The following is a 20526-nucleotide window of genomic DNA, read 5'->3' as shown; positions in this document are numbered from 1 at the left end:
TGAGATAGTCCCCAGAGAGGTGAAACACTCGTGTAAATTCAGTAGGGAGCTGTCTTTGCTCAGAGGGCAGATGCCCATGCTCAGAGGGCAGGTGCCCGTGCTCAGAGGGCAGATGCCCCTGCTCAGAGGGCAGGTGCCCCTGCTCAGAGGGCAGGTGCCCATGCTCAGAGGGCAGGTGCCCATGGGATACCCAGAGTGTTGCTCCCACGCAGGTGGCCACTCTGCTCACCTTATCTTTCTTCTGAAGTACCACAATGATATATTGGAAAGTCTGCTCTTACCAAACACTGAAAACTCAAGTACAAACCTGGGTATCTATTAAAAGAACAATTTTCTTTCTTCCTTTATGCCGGGGGTTCTGTTTGTTTTCTTGTTTTTGCTTATATAGTTTTATCTGTTCCACGGTTTGGGGTTTTTTTTTCCCCCTGCTTTACTTGGATTCTAGCCACACCTCAAAAATCCATCAGAACTTGAAAGCCTCAAAATGCATATCTAATCAATGTTTTCCTAACAAATCAAAATCCTGAAGAACATAGACTGCTACCATCCATTTCACAGGCACTCTGAAAACTTTGATCTGAGGGAGGAGGGCCATAGGAAGGACAAAATAAAAACCTCGTTCGGCAGCTGACTAACGGGTTTATTTCTGGGAGCAAATCCAACCTGTGAACATGAATCTGGTACAGAACGCCCCAAGACAGAAAACGCATACTGTGAAACCAGCAAACTCAGTCCAGCCTAGCGGGACCAACCGGGCTGACTCAGTCCTCTCTTAACACATCCCTAGCCTCCATCTCTGACCTGATGACACAATGCTGTTGCAAAGGAAATTTTTCATGGCTTCACAACTGTGACTCTATCTGGCCTCGATCCTTGCTCCGGGAGCCTCTCCAGTGCTCCTCCAAGCATAGACACTCAAGATCACACACAGGAAAGGACAAAAGAAAATAGGGCCTCCCTCGGCAAATCACAGCACCGGCTCTGTCAACTGCATGCAGAGCCATGTGTTCCAGAAACACCTGCTGAGCACCTACTGTATTTTAGAAGCCAGAGGTGAGCAGTGAATGATGCACACACCTTCTTCTCTTCTGAAACTGAGCTAGCCAGGGAAGGTGCGCTGTAACAAGGAGACCACAAGGTACCAAGAGGGACAGGAAGTGAGGTTGATGATCACAGCAAACAAGACAGAAATGCATTAATGTAAGGTACCTTCCTGTCGGCTCAGAAATCACTACAATTGCTGATGACTCCAAGCAATGGCTTCAGCTCTGACAAGCACATCTTATTGTAAGACAATGTAGGGCACACAGGAAAAACCTCCAGGTAATGTGCCGCCACTGGGTTCAGAGGTAATCCATCCAGATACCAGATGTTCAGCTATTCCTATACTATTCCTATACTAGAATATTCCCCACCCAGCCACACATCATGATTCTCAAAGGGGATCTTCTTTAGATTCCCCCCTTTGTACCAGCAGCAAGTACATCTCAAAGCAACAACGTTCATACTTCTCTGGTGGATGCCTTTAAGAAGCCTAAGGAAAACCAAAAGATTAATGGTCCATGTAAGACCATGATACATCCCTAAGTCTAACACTTGCTACAAGTTTTACAAGCATATGTAAACACAGTTTCACTAACACTAAATTGGCCATGGCCAATTTCCTAGAACTCACGTTTTATTATTTTATTGATTTTTGAGGTGTTGGGAATCCTTGCTCATGTGAAGCACATGTTCTCCATTCAGCTACATGCCAGTTCATACAGTTACTGATGGAGTTTGAACCCAGAGCCTCATGCATGTTACAATGAACTACAGCCCCAACCCCAGCTCCTAATTTTCCAAAACGCTAAATTAAGTATAAATTAAGATTCCTAGTGGGGCGTAGGGGGGCATGACTTTAATCCCAGCACTTGGGAGGCATAGTCAGGTGGATCTCTAAGAGTCTGAGGCCAAGCCTGCTCTACAGAGCAAGTTCCAGGATAGCCAAGGTTACATAGAGAAACCCTGTCTCGAAAAGCCATAAATAAAGATTCCTGTATGTTTTGTCAATAAACAGAAGACTGGGAATGAGTGCTGGCTGCAGCTTAATTTAAGACTCACATGGGTTGAAATTCAAAGGAGGAAAGAATTATAGTGAATGAACAGAATCGAAGAAAAGCCGAAACTGTCAATTCAGGAGTCACACTTGCCTTCCTGTATTAAACTATCAAAAGTCTGCAAATATAAATGAGAGCTTTCTGGGCAGGTTTCTTTCAGCCCAGAGAAAACCAATCAACTTAAAAGCCCCAAGAGAGTGTTCCTAAAGGAAATGGCCCAACGTGCAAGAATTATAACAGCCCATGCATCAAGCTGACGGGTCTGCTGGATTAATAGCACTTTTAGTAGTAAGATGCTTTTCATGAGCCAAGGTAGGAAGGAAGCCATTTTTATCTTCGGGATAAGAACTCAGAGACAAAAGCCAAATCTCCTAAATCCTACCAGGACAGATTCTCAGGGGATGACCTCAGCAGAGTCAGCACAAAGTATAAAGCAACAGAAGTTAAGAAAAATGAAGTTTCTAGGGTCTACAGAAGCACTCCTTAATTTGAAAGCTTCTCCCTGAAGGTCCCTGTAGGGCAGGTTGGGGAGTGGGGATGGGCTCTGTAAATAACATAAGGATAAAAAATTAAAATTGCTCACTACAGAGGAGGAAACACAAGCCCTGCCCCAGGTGGGGACGCCCAGAGAGCTGGTAAGCCCCAGCCCTTCTCCCACCCAGGTAAAATGTCAGCGGCTCCCATCAGCTTCCTATTCCATCCTCCTTGCAACCTGTGATTGGTTTTTATTTCAAACATGGAAACCTGGTTTCCAGTGTGTGTGTGTGTGTGTGTGTGTGTGTGTGTGTGTGTGTGTGATGAGAGACAGAGAGAGAGAGAGAGAAGAAGAGAGAGAGAGAGAGAGAGAGGAGAGAGAGAGAGAGAGAGAGAGAGAGAGAGAGAGAGAGAACGAGAACACAGGCTTGTTAATTCAGGCAGAAAGTGACTCTTAAAAAAAAAATCTCTACAAAAGACTAGAACCTCTGCACTCAGGCCAAAGAGTTAATAGACGCAGATGAAGTTCAATAAAAGCCAGAGATGAACAGTTCCTCATCTACATGGTCACCGCGCAACCCCAAGTAAGGGGGAAGTCTTCAGGCAAGGAGGATAGACAGAACTGCATCGGAAAGATGAGTAAAAGTACAGAAATCTAGATACAAATAGGTGCAGACCACCGCCCCAAGACGCAAGTTCAGCATCTCTAAACATGTCAATATGATGGCTGCCCCAAGCAGAAGGCGCCACACTTTCCCCACACAACAGGCTGTAGTCAAAACACAGACACCTTAAAAACAGTGTGTAAAGTCAGCTTCAGGCTGTGTGTGAGAGATGTATATGAACTATAAATGAAACACACATTTACACTTAGGTCTCACCCCAAAATATCCCAAATACCCTAAAATCTCAAATCAGAAATACTTCCCGTCCCAAGCATTTAGGCTAAGAGAGATTGAGGCCTGTAGCTGACCTCGAGCTGGGAAATTTTACTAGTGTTGAGTTCGCTCATCTTTCATCTTCAGGGGCCCAGACAGCTATGGTATCCAGGAGGGAGTGGAGGCTGACAACTCATACAATAAAAGACAGACATGGAGGCTGGAGAGACGGCTCAGTGTTGAACAGCACTTGCTGTCCTTACAGAGGACCAGGGTTCGATTCCAAGACCCCACGGGGCATCTCACAATCATCTGTAACTCCAGAAGGTGGTGCTGCCCCCTTCTGGCCTCCATGGACACTGCATGCACATGATACACAGACATACATGCAAGCAAAACACCCATACACAGAAAATTAAAAATGAAAAGACAATCAGGACCACCCGGTTCCACACTGCCCTTGTCCATGAACTGTAAGTCTCCATCATGCTCCCCACTCTTGCCTCTATCCGGGGAATCCCGCCTGCACCTCCTGTCTTCCTCCATGGTTTGAAGCTGCCTGACAGACAGAAGCTTAGCAACAAGCTAAGCTGAATAGGCTTCTCTGCCTGTATTCATGCTCACAGTGCTCAGGTCCAAGAAGACTCAGGCAAACGGAGTGGGAGGACAGAACAGCATGATGGGCTGGGGTAACATTTCAAAGTGGTTGAGTGTGAGCTCAGAAGGTTCAGAGATGCCCTGGGCGCTCTGGAGGCCGAGGGTCAAGGGCAGAATAGGTAGAGCTTCTCAAGTCTCGTTAACAGCACGATCTCTTAGCTACACGGAAGACACAAGCTTCCCAGTGAGTATTTATCCTAAATGGGCCTTGAGGCTCCATCAAATTAGATACCCAAGGAAGGAGTTAGGAGTTACCTTTAGGAAGGTTATCCAAATGCACAACCTTTTTTATTAAGGTGTTCCACATGCACACCTGGAAGGAAGGATTGCTTCTATAGGATTCCATAGCTTACTAAATTTATTTGAAAAAAAAATGATACAGATGCTGTGTCCCATATTATCACTGGGACATACAGTGATAGGGATATTCCAAAGGACAAAAGGACACACACACACACACACACACACACACACACACACACAGTGCCAAATCCCTGCTGTCTTATCATACTTGTGAGCCGTGTAGCCAAGAGAAATAGGGAACCAACATACGCTTTTAGTAAAATTTCCCATGACTCTGCACTTATTTTGAAATAAAAAAAATTTGAAGTAAATAAATTGAGCTTTAACTGAATGGATTAGTCTGGTTAAAAAAAATTAAATATAAAAATAAGGAATTTTTCTGAAGAAATACATTTAGAATCCTCCCAACCCTTTTTTACCCAAAAAAAAAAAAAAATCACCTAGAACATTCTACTACATCCCTAATAAATTAAAAAACAAAAAACACCTAGTAGGCATCAGCTGGGAAAATGCTGTCAGGAAATTCAGAGACAATGTTCCAAAGTAAGGTTAAATGAAAGAGGGAGGGGGTGACTATCGGGGGGCAGAGCTTTTGTTTTACTAAGTAGTGAACAAAAATGAATCGTTAATATCTGCCATCAGTAAGGACCAAAGTACTACCTCGGGCCATAAATCACCACTAAATCTCCAAACCCAAAATAAACAGAAGCAAACAGACTGAGGAAGAGCCCAGACTGGAAGAAGCCACTCAATAGAGCAGTGAGTTCCTCCTTTGTCTTTATTGATCCAACTTCTCGCCCAGGCTGGCACCAAGGCTAAGCATCCAATACAGTGAAGAAGCAACAAAACCAGGAGACAGATCCTGTGCTCCTGAGCAGAAGCAGGAATGGTCCCTGGAAGCCAGAGAGTGAGCAGGGGCCTCAGAAAGTGAAGGATCGGAGACAAGTCTCCCCTAATATGTACAAACCCGTACATGTCTTGGATGTGCATGCCTGGGGCTGACTCAAAACACCACAGCACAGACTTAGGGCTGAGCAGCCCAAGTCCCAGATTGACCCTTGTGGTCACAAATGTAGCCCAAGCCCAAAGTAAAGGCATTGGACACTAGGCTGACATGGAAGCCTGCAACAACCAAGAGCCTTCGATCTAAACCCTAAATCCAGCCAGCGACTCTCAGATTCCCTGCTAGAGTAACAGCCACCACAAAATCCATGCCCATTGGGTGATTTTCAGTAAGACCTGGAACTCACATGATGCTAAAATCCCCTTGTAGTATTCCAAAGAACTAGGAAAATGTAACCAGCTTCCAGGGGTAAAATCCAACAGATGCCAAATGTCCAGTGCCCGGGCAGTGGGATAATGACACGGGACTTTAAACCAGCTATTATAGCTACCTCCTCAAGTAAAGATAAACATGCTTGAAACACATGAAAAGCAACTGCTAGGCCAGGTGTGACGGCACATGCCATTAATCTCTGCACTTGGGGAGGAAGAGGCAGGAGGATTGCCAAGTTTGAGACCAGCCTGGTCTATAGAGCAAGGTCAAGGAGAGCTAGTGCTACACATAGGAAACCCTATCTCAAAAGAGAAGAAGGAAGGGAGGGAGGGAGGAGGGACAGACGGAGGGGCGGGGAGGGGGGGACATAACTGCTTGCTATATGAGGTCATCATGAACAACAACGACTTGCTCAGAAAAACAGAACACATGTTTAAAGTTACTGATGTTTAATTTATTTTCTGTTCCTGGGTGTTTTACCTGCAGAGGTCAGAAGAGGGCATCTGATCCTCTGCAACTGGATTCACAGGCTCACAGACAGTTGTCAGCCACCATGTTGGTGCTGGGGATTGAACCTGGGTCCTCTGGAAGAGCAGATGTGCTCTTAACCACTGGGACATCTTGCCAGCCCCAGAACACATTTTTAAAAAAGGTATTATATAAAACTTGGGGTCACACACACACAAAAGCCTGCTTACCCTGTTCTTCAAGTTGCTTGGAAACACATTAGCCCTCTGGAAAACATAACCTCCTACAGAGAATTTAAGCTTGGGAAAATCTAAGCTATCATTAATATTGGAGGAAGTGGTGAGCCTTGTATGATCTAAAATTTATTGTAAAATTATATTACATTTTTAGATCACTGTTTCTTCTCAGAACTAGAAGAATAACATTCTAGTTTGGTCAAAGTCCTGGGCAGAGAGAGCAAAGAAAACTAGTCCAGTAAGTGCAGGCGATGGGAGAAAGAGGCGAAAGAGAGAAGAAGGATACAGGAGAATGTGTAAATAACCACATCCCTTGAGCACGAAGGAGATTATAATAATATTTTTATGGCTCATGATGTCTCACTCCCTATTGACAGCAGGGCTTTCTGTGGCAGACAGTAGGATGTTCTGTCCCAGTGAACAAAACCCGGACAGTAGATTGGCTGGGCCTAGAGGGCCCTAGCTAGGAGTCAACAACCAAAACCACAATCCCACCATTAACACTAAACGTCCCTGGAACAAGACTCCTCTTACCCACAGATGAAAACTTCTATAGAGATGCCATCTAAGCCACACTCCAGGGAAAGGTAAATTTCCTCAGGACTCCTAGAAAGTAATATTTCCCTCTCACACACAGGGAGATGTGTGAAGGAGCTCCTGGACAGAGCACTCACAGAGCACATCAATTTTCACCACAGTTGGTTGCTTTTCTCTAGAGGGTGGTGGGACTGAATCCAGGGTCTTGCACGAGGCTAGGCAAGTGCTCTATCGCTGGGCTACATCCCTAACCACCAGATTCATTTTGTTAAAAGATTTATTTTATTTTTATTTGTGTGTGTGTGTGTGTGCGCGCGCGCGTGTGCGCACGCGCACGCGCGATCGCACATGAGCATGAAGGTACCAGCAGAGACTAAAGGAGGTCCCCAGATGCCCTAGAGCTGGAGCTACAGGTTGTTGTTTTAAGTCACTTAACATGGATGCCAGAAACCAAAACTCTGGAACTCTAGAAGAGCAGCAAGTGCTACTAAGAGCTGAGTCATTTCTCCAGCCGCTACATTTCATTTTTTTTTTTTTTTAAAGGAAAGACAAATAAATAAAACATTAAGAAGTCAATGATTTTTTTTTTTTTATTTAAAAGAGTAAAGATGTCACACTACACAGACAGCTACAACAAAATGTAAACTCTGAACAGATGGCTTGGATCTAAGTATCTAAGATAAGGAAAATTCTACCTAGCTTGGATCTATGTATATCTCTCTATTTCTGATTCATGGCACTCTGACCTCATCAAACTGTATCTGTGGCCAGGTTATTTATTTCCGCACAGTCCTTCCGTTGAGTGTATCTTCCTGTGGTAGTGGCCATCATCCACTTGTCTGGGCATTATGCACCTTCTCTTTACAGAAATCCCAGTCCTGTTCATCACTAAGATAGCCTCAAAGCAAGAGCCCTTCAAAATCTATGCAGCATGAGATTGCAAGGTCCATAATTCCCATTAGATGGATCCTCCTCGTATCATTGAAGTCAAAAGTTAAACCGCACACACCAGGCTTCACTTCTGTGGATGAAGGCAGTGTGAGCCCCAACCAGAAGCTAGCTAACAATGGCTGTGAGTTATAATTATTAGCATCACTTTCCACTCCCCCGAGGTATCTAAAATTTTATTAAAATAAATGCAGCGATTACCCTGCCGTGACTGGAAAACAGACCTCCGAGGCCGAAGTGGAAAGGATGAGATGTATTTATTTCAAAGTTAAATTTGAAGTGAAAAATCACAAGACAACAGATTGCAAATTTAAAATTAGATTCTGGTGGGAGGGCTTGGTTTCGAGCCTGTTTTCTCCCTACTGGATGCTGTGCCTGAAGACGGAGGGGGAAAGAGCTAAGATTAAACTGAGGCGAAGCTCTGAAAGTTTTTTGCTAATTCGTTACAACGCACGGACAGAGTTTTTGCCAAGTCACACACAAATACCCTGAACCCAAGAGACTAAACACGTTCTACAGTAAATAAGCAATCATCTTTGACTTAGAAGATTATTATTTTGACTGTGTTTATCTTTGCTCTTTAAAGACAACCCAAGGAGAAATACACCTTTGTTTGAGGCTGGGTTTGGGAACCAAGTCTGCTTTCTTTTTTTTTTTTTTCACAAACATAATCCAACATAAAGCTGGTGAAACTCAGAGATAAAAGACCCCGAGGGCAATTCTCAGGAAAGGAAAAGGCTTCATAGGTGCCTACTTGATCTTTCCATTTCGTTTTTTGGGTCAACGCTGATGCTTTCAATTGTCAGATGGGTGCAGCTCTAATCCACAGAAGTGACTCCGAATTCCTTTCCCACCATGTATATACACAGCACCGTCAGTTTGATGACTGCCGTCTAGTGTATCCGTCCCACCATCTTTGAAGCACTTCTACCCAGTCACACAGAGGCTTAAATGACACGTACAAACCTACCTTAAAAGGCAACAGCGGTGCCCAGCCCAACTGGCCCCAAGAGCACTGTGGCATTTAGATACTGAGGCTGGCGATGATGTCAGTGGCTGGAGTTGGGGCTTGTGTCAGCACCTGCCCCACAGGGTGCCATCAGGGTCTCACCTGAGTCTGGGAGAATGAGCCCCAAACCTGGAGGAGACAGAAAACCAGAAAGGCAATGGTCAGGCAGAGGACACAGCAGAAGCATCGATTCGCTGATATCGACTTTATGTGAAATACGATGTCCTTGCATAAAGCGATGTGACGCTCAGCTACAGGTATACGAGGACAGGCTGGGTCCGATCCACACAAATGCCAGCCTATCTGTAGCGATGGCCACGGAGAGCCCGGCAAACTCTCGTTTTAACCTGTCTATGGATCCAGCTACTGGCCGACAGCAGCAGGTTCCTGCGGGAGACTGTTCATCCTCCTCTCTTAATTGTCCAAGGGTCTTAACAGGACGGCCAGGGAGCAAGGGGGCCTCAACATCCTCACAGAGGCACTTCGCTGACAGAGAGACCTGAAGAAAATGATGGAGGGGGGCCCACACCCTAATTCCACAAACTTTCCTGCCCTCCGTGTGTTTCCTTCAAACACCACGCTCTGAGAAAGCTCATGAGGAAAATACAGAGGAAAGTATTTGGGTAAAATGTATAAACAGTTATTTAGCAAGATAATTAACAATAATAACAATAACAACAATAACAATAATAACAATAATGTCAACAAGGACGGCTCCAACAACCACAGTGCCAATGGGTCCCTCCTTTTTTACACTTGAGGCTGATTTTCTGAGGTGAAACTGCAAATACAAAGGCCTGGAGGGTCTCTCCGGGAGGCTGCATCTGACCCCTCTCCAACCAGACATTCCTCCGTGGGCCACCGGCCGCCGCCACCCACTGCTGGTGGTTGTTGTAAGGTGGGAGCCTGAGATGGCAGCCACTGGGGAGCAGGAACACGGAGAGAAAACTGCCTCATGTGTGGAAAGGAAGCCCGCAAAGGCACGGAGTAAGTAAACACATACGGCCGCACGGACTAGAACAGTGAGTTTGGTTTCCCCTTTATCTTGGAAAACGTGCTGTTTAGCCGTGAAGGCCCGTGACTCACACTGGCAGGGGAAGGAACAGAAGCCCTCACCATACCCCGTGATTAACCCACAATGTGTGTGCCCTTTCCAAGACTGCCCCCACTGCCATCCTGTCCGTCCCCTCTTCCTAGGCACCCCACCCCCGCCCCCCGCTACCGCTCTCTCTGCAAATCCCCCAAATTTCAAAGCCGTCCCTGAACTGCTTAGGAACTGGCAGATATTAATAAGCAACAACCCATTTATATTGAAATGGACTCATTACCGTACCAGCTGCCAATAATCTGCGAGGCTCGATCCTCGCTGGCAGAGCTGCCTGCGGGCTGCGGGTCTTCCACCTGCAGCACGGAGGCTGAGAACGCAGTTTTCAGCCTTAAAAACAAATTATCCTATCTGCCAGAATTACAATGTTCTCTATCTATAGTCTTCTAGACCCGAACAAAAGAACTGGTTGAAAGGATAAAAGTATAGGACATTATTCAAAGGGGAAACAACGCCGAGTCTGTTTGGTATTTTTTCCCTCCTGGTTTGGGGAGGGGGAAAAAATGTATCCATAACCTTGTCTGTGGGATTGAAACATGAGGTAGCCTAAGAAGAAGGCACGTTTGTTCTTCTGTAATCAGCAGATATGCCGGAGTACAACGTGCCAACAAGCACTCATTGTGGCTGTCGTGAGCAGACACCACGATGACCTTGTGGACGTGTGCCAGGGTGCCTTGAGAAACATCGGCGTCCTGGGTTTTCTTCAAGACTCACAGAGAGTTCTAGATAATCAGAAGGCAACTATGCACCAAGCTCGGGGATGGGAGTTTGGGCCTGGGGAAAGGCTGTATGCATTCGTCGTCGCAACTTGGCTTTGCGAGTTGAAAATTCACTGTTAATCCACCATCTAAAACTGGGGATAATAAAAGTTCCAAACTCTTGTTGTTGTTTTGAGCATTAAATGAGACCATCTATGTTACATAATGCACTGCCCGCCTAGCCAGTGATGGGTTCTGTTGAATACGAACTATCCTTGCCAGGACTGTTTGTTCGTAGACCGTAAGGAGCACACGGGGGGATGGGCTGCTGTAACGGGGGCTAGCATGTCACCAGATCCACTGAAACCGAATCTTACAAGTAGAATGAAGTCCATCCCTTACGTTTGTTCTGGAACAATCTGGGGACCAGATTAACCCAGCTGGGGCACTCTCAAGCTTGCCCAAGTTCCGGTGCACACACAAGGCAGGCTGAAAGGGCCAACAGCTCCGGCTGACTTTCTTATGTCATGCAGGCGACCATTCTGATGCATCGAGGTTTTCAGTCTCACGGTGACTCACCCTCATGGACACTTTCCCTGCCGGGCACCAAATGAGCAGTTTACAGAGGGGAGTGTGTGCGGGGCGGGAGGAAAGGCGCACAGGGCTGAATCCAGCTGCCCTAGTCCATGGAATGAGGAAGACGGAGCTGACATCTCAGAAGGTGTGTGGTGTTTCAGCTGGATGTTGCACTGTGCAGGGACTGGGCGGAGGGGATTGTTTGGTTTTGTATTGCTTTGCAAGTTTCAAGAGCCAATGTGTATAAAGAAGAGTACTGTACTTGCCTTCAAAGTACCTCGCTTCAATGACAAGACTCAGCCATTAAATTCTACCTAAGTGTGAATTCTTCCTTTACACCTTTCCCATAACCCCAAACATCTGGAACGAGTCAATTATTGAGAATCAGAAAGTTTCCTTTCACTCAAAACCTGAAAGCGGGGAGGGGGATAAGGCAGGGTCAAAATTCTGAACATTTCTCTCATATACAATAAATGCCAAGAAAACTTAGGTTTTAATGTTCGTATTAGCTCCCAAATCAGAATGCACTGGACGGATGGATTGGACAGATAGGACGGATAGCTCGATCAATCGATCTAGGGCACTAGCACTTGCTTAATGATTTAAAAATCAAGAGTAAAGAAATTCATCAGCTTTTAAATTGTTACTTAAAGACTTGGCCTGACTTCCATACAGAAATGATTTAAAATAAAGGGGCCTGCAAGGTGGCCCAGCAAGACAAGGCTCCTGCCACCAAGCCGGAAGATCTGAGTTTGATTACAGGGGGTGTCACAGCAGGAGGAGAAAACCACTTCCCACAAGTTGTCCTGTGACTTCCACACAGGTGCCATGATGAGCTCAACACTGTGTGTGTGTGTGTGTGTGTGTGTGTGTGTGTGTGTGTGTGTGCATCTGTCTGTGCACATACTCCCACACATACAAATAAAATCAAATTAAAAATAAAAACAATGAAGATGATCACTACTGGAAAAAGAAACCAAGTGGGGGTGAGGGGGTGACAGTGTACATCCACTGAGCTACACATCCAGCTTAATGTCACAGGGACCCTGGTGACAGCCAACAACTGTAACGTTGTCCCTACAACAGGACATCTGTAAAACCCACAATGTCCGAGTCAGTCTCTCAGCACGACACATGTCCCACTACAGGAACTCCAGGCTTCCTCATGGGCACAGTAACAAATTTCATATACACACACACACACACACACAACACACACACACACACACACACACACGCACTGGCTGTGGTTTCCCGGGAGGCTCTCCCTGGACAGTGTTTCCTATCCAAGGTTCTGGACGAGGACTGAGGGGTTAGGTCGTGTTTGTAAGAGCTGAGGCTACAGTGAGGAGTCACACGCAAAGATGAGTGCCCACCTGCTTCTCAGGTGAACCCTGCAACCACCGAGAGCTCTGGGGCTGGATCGAAAGTCTTAGCCCAAAATCAATTTTCTCTCATACAGATGAATGAGCATGATATAGATCCCAACTCTTATTCCATAAAACAGGAATGAAATGACTTTGAGCTCAGCCAGTTTTTTAAGGCAAGTATCAACAGATCCTTTAACCAGCCAAATGAAAATCCCTACAAGTTTCCATGTCCACCCCATAGTCCTAGTTCTGAGCAAAGCGGTTTCCTAATATAGCTTAGATGCACCCCCAAGGTAATGAAGCAAGAGGTAGATTCGCAGAATTACCACTTGTTGGGGTACAGGCTACAAGTTGGGAACCATCTACTAAAAAAAAAAAAAAAAAAAAAAAAAAAAAAAAAAAAAAAAAAAAAAAAAAACCCAAAACTATAATTTTGCAGCAGTGAATCTCTGGTAATACTTAACAAACAGGTTCCCCTGGAACAGACATTACCATACTCACATGTAAAGAAAGTCTATTTCAAACTGAAGTGGTCAGTCCTACCCTTACCTAGGAGGAGTTACCATTTATGGAAAGCATACTCTCAGGCTTGCACCTGTGTTGACGGCTTCGGGCCAAAACACTCTGACTTTAAGTTTCCTGAACGTCTTCAGGCTTATCATCTTGCAGCTACACCCGGATGCCTCCAGCTGGGGACCGCCAAGGCACAGAGACACCATCGCCGCCACGGCAAAGCTTCCTACTGGTGGTGTCATTTGAGGGAACTTGGAAACCACCAGTCCTGTGGGGGATCTGCTCCACAGCTGGTGAGCTGAGCTCCCAAATAGCCCCACAGCCTGATGCTAAGATTGGCTCCGATGAGGCCCAGCTTGCTAAAGTGGCCTTGTGAACCTTTTCAGGACACAGTCTGTCAGTGACATGAATTTAAAAAAAAAAAAATCCCCACACACACTCCAAGCATCATCATCTCTGTCATTTGTAAAAGCTGTGGAGGATCTCACACAGCTTCTGAGCATAATGGTCTTTGGAGGCCAGAGCACACACAGCTTTGGGCTCTTAGTCCTGACATTGTTCTCTCCAAGTTACAGTTTCATCAAGGAGCATGCCCATGATATGGTGTGAGAAAATGGAATCTTTTATTCCCACCTCCCTAAAAGAATGGAAAAGACGCCAACTGTAATTAACATCTGATACGGCAACCTTGTCCTTCATTGTCTCACTGCCTTGAGGCTTAACTGTCAGGGTGTTCCCAGTGACAGAAAAGGGTTGCCTCAGAGCCCGTGAGAACAAAGTAGGTAGGAGAGGACGGGATTCAGGTAGAAGCCTTTCAAATCTCCTCGAAAACATAACAGTTTAATCCATACAACTGCATGCCAGAATAAGCCTTACGGCATCATCTCAGTTAAGGAGAGCTTTCAAAACACACCCCTTTGCTCAACAACTAATTTTCCAGAATCAAGACACTCAGATCTCTTCCCTCGAACAGATCTGCCTCTTGTTCGCATGGAAACTAAAGCTTTCACCATGCACAAAAAGAGCCAGCTGCCTGGGACACATGGCAGGGTTGGTGGTAGGTGAGATCTGCTCCTCATTCACTGTCAAGAACTGATGATCTAGTTTGAACCAGGGAGATGTGGTTCAAATACTCTGGTTTTCCAAACCTAATGGTCGATCATCTTTGAGCCAGCAGAGGGACAAGAAGGGGTCTCTCCCAAAGCACATGGTTCAGGTCACGCTGGAAGAAAGGCACCCATAGCAAGGGGGATAAGGCCATAGGACCTGCTGTCACCTTGAAGGCCTTCTTTGGTTCAAAGTGGCCCAAAATATGACAGTGCCTAGTCCCTGGATAGTCCTGTACAGCCTGAGTCGGGGAAGGGGTCTTCCAGCCCAACCAACATACAGAAAATGAGGTCACTGTCCACAGTTTAATTCTCTAAACTTCTCTCCATAAGCCAAACTCCCTGCCCAGAGCTGCCATTCACGTGGAATCTCCTGGGTGAGGCCACAAGCCCAGGAAGCCAATATGGCCACCATGCCTATGAGCAAGAAGGGTTGAGACCTCTGTGACATAGAGACGATGGAGAAAGTATGGCTGGCCCTCAGGAGAGATCACTCTATGTGTGTGTTGGGGGGGGGGGGGGCTGCGCTGATGAATCGTTTCGTTGGCCCCCAAAGGGCCATCCAGAGAGATTCCTCGTCCTTCTCCAGGGCTGCTTTCTCCCTTGGCTCTGTTCCAGATGCTATTGGCTGGTAGAGGGAGGCCATGCGGCAGGAGATGCAGAGAAAGGGGGAGACACCCTAGAAATGTTAGGTCTGTATACGAGTGTTTTATTAACATTTCAATGTGTCATAATAACCAAAGAGTGTGATAATGATAGGAAGCCACAGCTGTCCACCATTTCCATGTAGCACACTCACGCACTTTGAAATTAAGTTGAATGACCTTTTTAATTGTTTTCAAGTAATCCCTCCTAAGGATTTTCAAAGTGCAGAAGAATTCTTTCCCCATGAGTCTCCTTTTTTTTTGAGCTCCACCCGCCTCCTGAGTGCTGGAACCAGCACATCTGGTTCAATTTCGATCTTCTAAAAGAGAGGATCCAAGGCTAGGAGGTATGATAAGATGGAGCCATACAATGGTGTTCCAAGAGCCTCAGGTCCAGAGTCCCTTTCTGGACCCTCCAGTCCCAAACACTCCTTGATTCACACACCTTTCAAAATGACCTCAGGACTTCACTTGAAAATCATTCCAGGTTGTTTGGCAACTACACAATTAAGCCTTCGGGCTTTAGCAGATAAAACACAATTATTTCACCGATTCTAAGAACTCACTAACTGGGCAGTGGTGGCACACGCCTTTGATCCCAGCACTCGGGAGACAGAGCCAGGAGGATCTCTGTGAGTTCGAGGCCAGCCTGGTCTACAGAGTGAGATCCAGGACAGGCACCAAAACTACACAAAAAACCAAAATGAATGAATGAATGAATGAATGACTAACTCACTGTTTCCGCTTTAGGAGCTCTGAAATTGAATGCATCTTATAATCACAATGGTGTATTTGGCTTTTTCCCTTCCCAGTGTGACATCTAAAGATAACATCACCTGAACAGAAAGCTTAAAAACAGATTTGATAATAGTTATGCTTAGACTGTCTAAAACCTGCCAATTTTTTGGCTCAAGTAGAGTATCAGGTGAAACTTATACTATTCAGTTCAGTTTAACTGAAGTTTATGAGACAGGTGATGTATGTCTGAGGTGAGGAGTGAGACCATTTTCCCATGGTGCCTATGAGAGGGGATGACCCCTCCCCCACACTGTAACGACCACTTTGACATAATTAATAACAAATGATGGGGGAAACTGATCAATTCTGCAAGAAGAAGCTGTGGAACTTGGTCTTTAGGGGGCAGCAACAGAGGATAGGAAGAAATGGCCAATGACGGGTTCTAACTGAATAAAAGAGAAAGGATGAAACAATTTCTTTTTTGCTAAGAACTAAGACATACCACCTGAACCTGTTATAATACCATAAACAATAACTCAGTGAAAACTGGTATTTGATCTACTGTTTTTAAATGCTTTTTTTTTTTTAAGGAAAAAATAATCAAAATTATCCCCTTCTGTGTATTAGTCAGTTTGTGCTGCTATAACAAAACACCTTTGGCTGGATAATTTACAGACAATATATCTATAACAATATAGATATATTCCTCATAGTTCTGGAGACTACAAAGTCCCAAATCAAAGGGCCAGCAGATCTGGTGTCTACTGAAAGCATCTCACTAGGCAAAGGTCTGTAGTAGTCTCTTGCCAGACCTCTTTTTTCTTTTTTTTTTTTTTAAGATTTATTTATTTTTATTTCACGTGTATGAGCAACTTGTATGTATATCTATGAAGCATGCTCATGCCTAGTGGCCGTGGAGGCCAGAAGAGGGCGTCAGATCCCTGGGAACAAAGTGACAAATGGTTGTGAGCTGCCATGTGGATGCTGGAAATTGGACCCAGGTCCTCTGCAAAAACAGCCCGTGCTCTGGACTGCTGCGTCGCCTCTCCAGCCCCTTCAACCCTCTTTCATAAGGGCATTAGTCACTTCTGAGTGCAGAGTTCTTGCACCACCTCTTTCCACCATTACTTTGAGTCTCAGGTTCCAGCATTTGAATTGGGAGGAGACACCAGCAGGGACCGGATCACATCTCAAACAAGATCAGATAGGAAGGTCATTCAGGTGAAGACACAGATAACAGCCAATTCCACCCAACAAAGAGCCAAAAACAAAACAAAACAAGAAACAACAGAACACCTTGAATAACCAGCAAGAAGACAGATGTTTAAATGCTGTCGCAGGCATACCTGTATGAACCACACCAACATCTGTAATAATGATTACATTACAAAGTAGCAACAGCTTATTGTAAAAAGAAGAAGGATGCTTCTACCTCAACTCTGGTTCGAGTCCAGCCCCCCAAATTCTCTGGACTTGCAGGTACCCACTACGCTCACTCATTCCTTACAATCCATTTTATTATTTAAATAAGGTCTTCATCAACCACTGCCCCTCAGCTATGTGGAACACAGTGAGATGTAGCTAAGATGCACACTTAAGTGCATCCAAGAGCCCTTGAAACAAATATAGTGTTCCTGATTAACCTCTCCATCAAGTCGGGCGAGAAGTCAGTAGGAGCCTAAGGTATTACAGAACTCCAGTGATGCTCTGGTTACGTGGGAAGCCAGGCGAGCAAAGAGAACCGGGTAGCAAAGAGCAGATAGGGAGACATCAGGGGGAAAAGACAACTGTGGAATGCCGAGTAACTCAGCCCAAACTTCCTCACCAGCCACTCTCTTCAAAATTCAGAGGGCAGAATGGCTGGAAGTTTCTACGTCCCACCCCATAAAAGCAATCCACCTTTCTTTGGCTGGCTCCCATGGAGACCCTGCCCCCACGCCCAGCATCTTAATGACAGGAACCATGATATTTTCTCTTTTCCACCGACAGGAGGTTGAGAATAAGAAAAAGCATCACTACTAAGCTGGACCCTAACAGCCTACAGGCAAGAGTGACCAAGCTCTTAAAAGCTGCTGAGACATTGGTTTGACTGAGTAATTAATGTCTAATATTCATCACAACCGAATCACAATTCGAGAGGGAATAAAATCACACAATGCAGTCATACGTTGAGTTTGGAAAAGTAGAAGGAGAGCAGCCACAAAATAAAATTTAAAAAAACCACAGCACAACACAGACGTGCCTGCTCCGCTGAAGTCCAGACTATAATCAGCCTCTTTCACGAGAAAGGGAGTTCTGGGCAGGGTCTGAAACAGGGACACATCAAAGCCCCTGCAGAAAAACCAATACATAAAATCACAAGGAAAATCTGTGTCTCCGGTGACAGCAACTGGATTAAAAAGCTTGACATATTGCCAAGTAAAAGCTGCGGGACCTCACAGAGAGCGAGGCAGATGCCAGGCCTGGCTTAGGAGAATTGGCGCTATGGCAGCGCTCAGGGCACTGATAATGCACTCTTCAGACATCCCACTCAATAAAACATCTCTAAGCATGCCCGCCCCAGACGGCATCAGCGTGTGCCGCTGCACCCTGAGTACACATCTGAACGACAGTGCTAATAAACGGTGCCCATTCTCAGTACATGAGAACTAAAGACAAAACCACGGATGTAAAAGCCAAATAGTGGGTGTCACTTTACAGTGTGTATCTTCAGTGTCCACGAAGGCCAGAAGAGGGTTATCAGACCCTAGGACTGGAGTTCTAAGACAGTTATGAACCACCATGTGGGCGCTCTTTACTACTGAGCCATCTCTCCAGATGCCTTGCTGCTCTGTTTTGCCTACTCACTAAAAAGCTTCTTATGTAAACTTTCCACGTAAACTTATTAGGAAGCAACATCATAGGAAGGCCAGCCTTTCCCAGAATACTAGGATTGTAACACACTGCCATTCCTGGGGACATGCACTGAAAAACCATCTACTGCCAGCCCCAGCTCTCACTAGGGACCAATAAAGAGTGTGTGTGTGTGTGTTCACAAGAAAGACAGTAATAAAAATCCCTTCTCTGGTAGTTAAAACAATTCCATATGCAGACGATGAAAATACAACAGAAAGACACATGCCCGCCTTCCACACAACATGGGTTTCGCAACCATCCCAGATGTGATAAGCTACAATGTGCTTCCAGGCATACTGCATTTTATCGTATGACTAATTTCAGACAAAGCTGGGGGAAGTAGCTAAGAAATTTCAGAGATTGGACTAGAAAAATGAAGGCTAACAATAGTAAGCAACAGAAGATCATTTTTAAAGATCACTTTCAGAAGGGGGTAGTTTGTTAAAGTTAGACAAAAGTTTGCTCCTCTAGGTGTGTGTGTGGGGGGGGGGGAGTAGCATTCACATCTCTGGCTACCTCCCAATCCAGGAAGCCATTACTAATAGAAGGAAGTCTTGTTAGATGATCATGTGGTCACAGCCTCAGTTGACACCTGGCTCTGTTGATCTGCATCCCTCACAATACTCAGATTCCTTGAATTCCATGCTTTCCCACAATTATCCCTCTTTCTCCCTCTCTAGGTTCTGCCCTATTCCTTCATCTGGCTCTGTACAGTACTTGTCTGTTACAGAGAGTTGCCTCAACCCTTCCAATCTCTCTCCTAATCTGCTGAGCACCTCCATGGACCTTCTGCTGGTGTTTGTGATTACACACACACCACTTACTCCTATACTCACAATTCTGTTGAATAGGCATTATGATCGGTAAGGGTGAACAGATATCTGGGTTCAGAATTGGGGGCAATATGATATTTAACGGACCGCCTTCCCTCACAGGTCTGTGCTGAAGCTGGAGTGAGGCAACATGTGAAAACATTGCTTCTTGGTGTTTAGCTGGAGTTTCCTGGGAACTCACGTCCGTCAGTCTTTCCTTCTCCTTCCTCAGCCCTTGTTCCTCGCACAAGGTCCTTGAAGTATCTTCTACATCTGTTCTAGGCCTTCTATCGCATCCTACCCTGAGCCCCCTTGCATTAATCTCCATCATTTTATCCCCGGCCCCTGTCCAATCGATCCCACTGCATATAAACTAAACCACTGCCATTTAAGATGCACTTGCACACGCAGCCACTCAGTCCCTGCCCCACGAGCTAACACACACGGATGCTCCTTGTATAAGCAGCGGGGAGACCCATCTGGATAAAGAAACATCATTCTGAAGATGTACTCAGAGATTTACCCAGGAGCTTACGGAGAGCAAGAGAGGTGGGTAATACTGGAATAGAGCTTTAATCTGCACGGTTTTTGAAAGAAGGGGTGTCTACCGTCATACTGCATGTCAAATAATGTGCATGTGAAGTAGTCAGAAGTCTGCACACTTGTTATAATAAAGCGTTTTACTGAAAAAAATGTTGCAAAGCTCTAATCTCCCAAGGTTTCTTCAGCCCCTTTTCTCCTCTGGAGTCCCATTATCAATTAGCTGATTACTTGTCTTAATAGTCTCTTGTGGTGAGGTCTGGTGGCTCACACCTATAGTTCCAACACCTGGGAAATGAAGACAGGAGGAATGCAAATTCAAGGCCAGCCTGAGCTACAATGGCAAGTTCCAGACCAGCTTGCCTTATAGACAGAGACCCTGTCTCAAAACACAGACATGAGTAGGGCTGGGACTATAACTCCATAGAATGCCTGCTTAGCACGCACAAAGTGCTGGATTCAAGCCCCAGCAACCCATACTCTGGACATGGGAGTTAGAGGCAATAGGATCAGAAGTTCTGTGCCATCCTGAGCTACAAATCAAGTTCAAGGCCATCCTGGGCTACATGAGAACTGTCTTCTCACAAACAAACAAACAAAAAACCAATTCTTCTCTTCTGATAAGATTACAAGTTCCACGAGGG

The 20526-nt window shown here is 45.4% G+C and overlaps 1 protein-coding gene across 1 annotated transcript in view; it reads right to left on the bottom strand.

The window, feature by feature from the left end:
• The window catches only part of Tiam1 (TIAM Rac1 associated GEF 1), a 379222-nt gene that overhangs the window by 126005 nt on the left and 232691 nt on the right, over positions 1 to 20526 (bottom strand). The window contains 1 exon segment of the mRNA XM_037209650.1: positions 8847 to 9014. The gene's annotated coding sequence lies outside the window, so the exon portion shown is untranslated.

This window comes from Peromyscus leucopus, chromosome 12 (assembly GCF_004664715.2).
Source record: "Peromyscus leucopus breed LL Stock chromosome 12, UCI_PerLeu_2.1, whole genome shotgun sequence".
Classification (NCBI taxonomy): Eukaryota; Metazoa; Chordata; class Mammalia; order Rodentia; family Cricetidae; genus Peromyscus; species Peromyscus leucopus.
The sequence above is the reverse complement of the archived record's forward strand: the minus strand, read 5'-3'. Positions and strand labels throughout refer to the sequence as shown.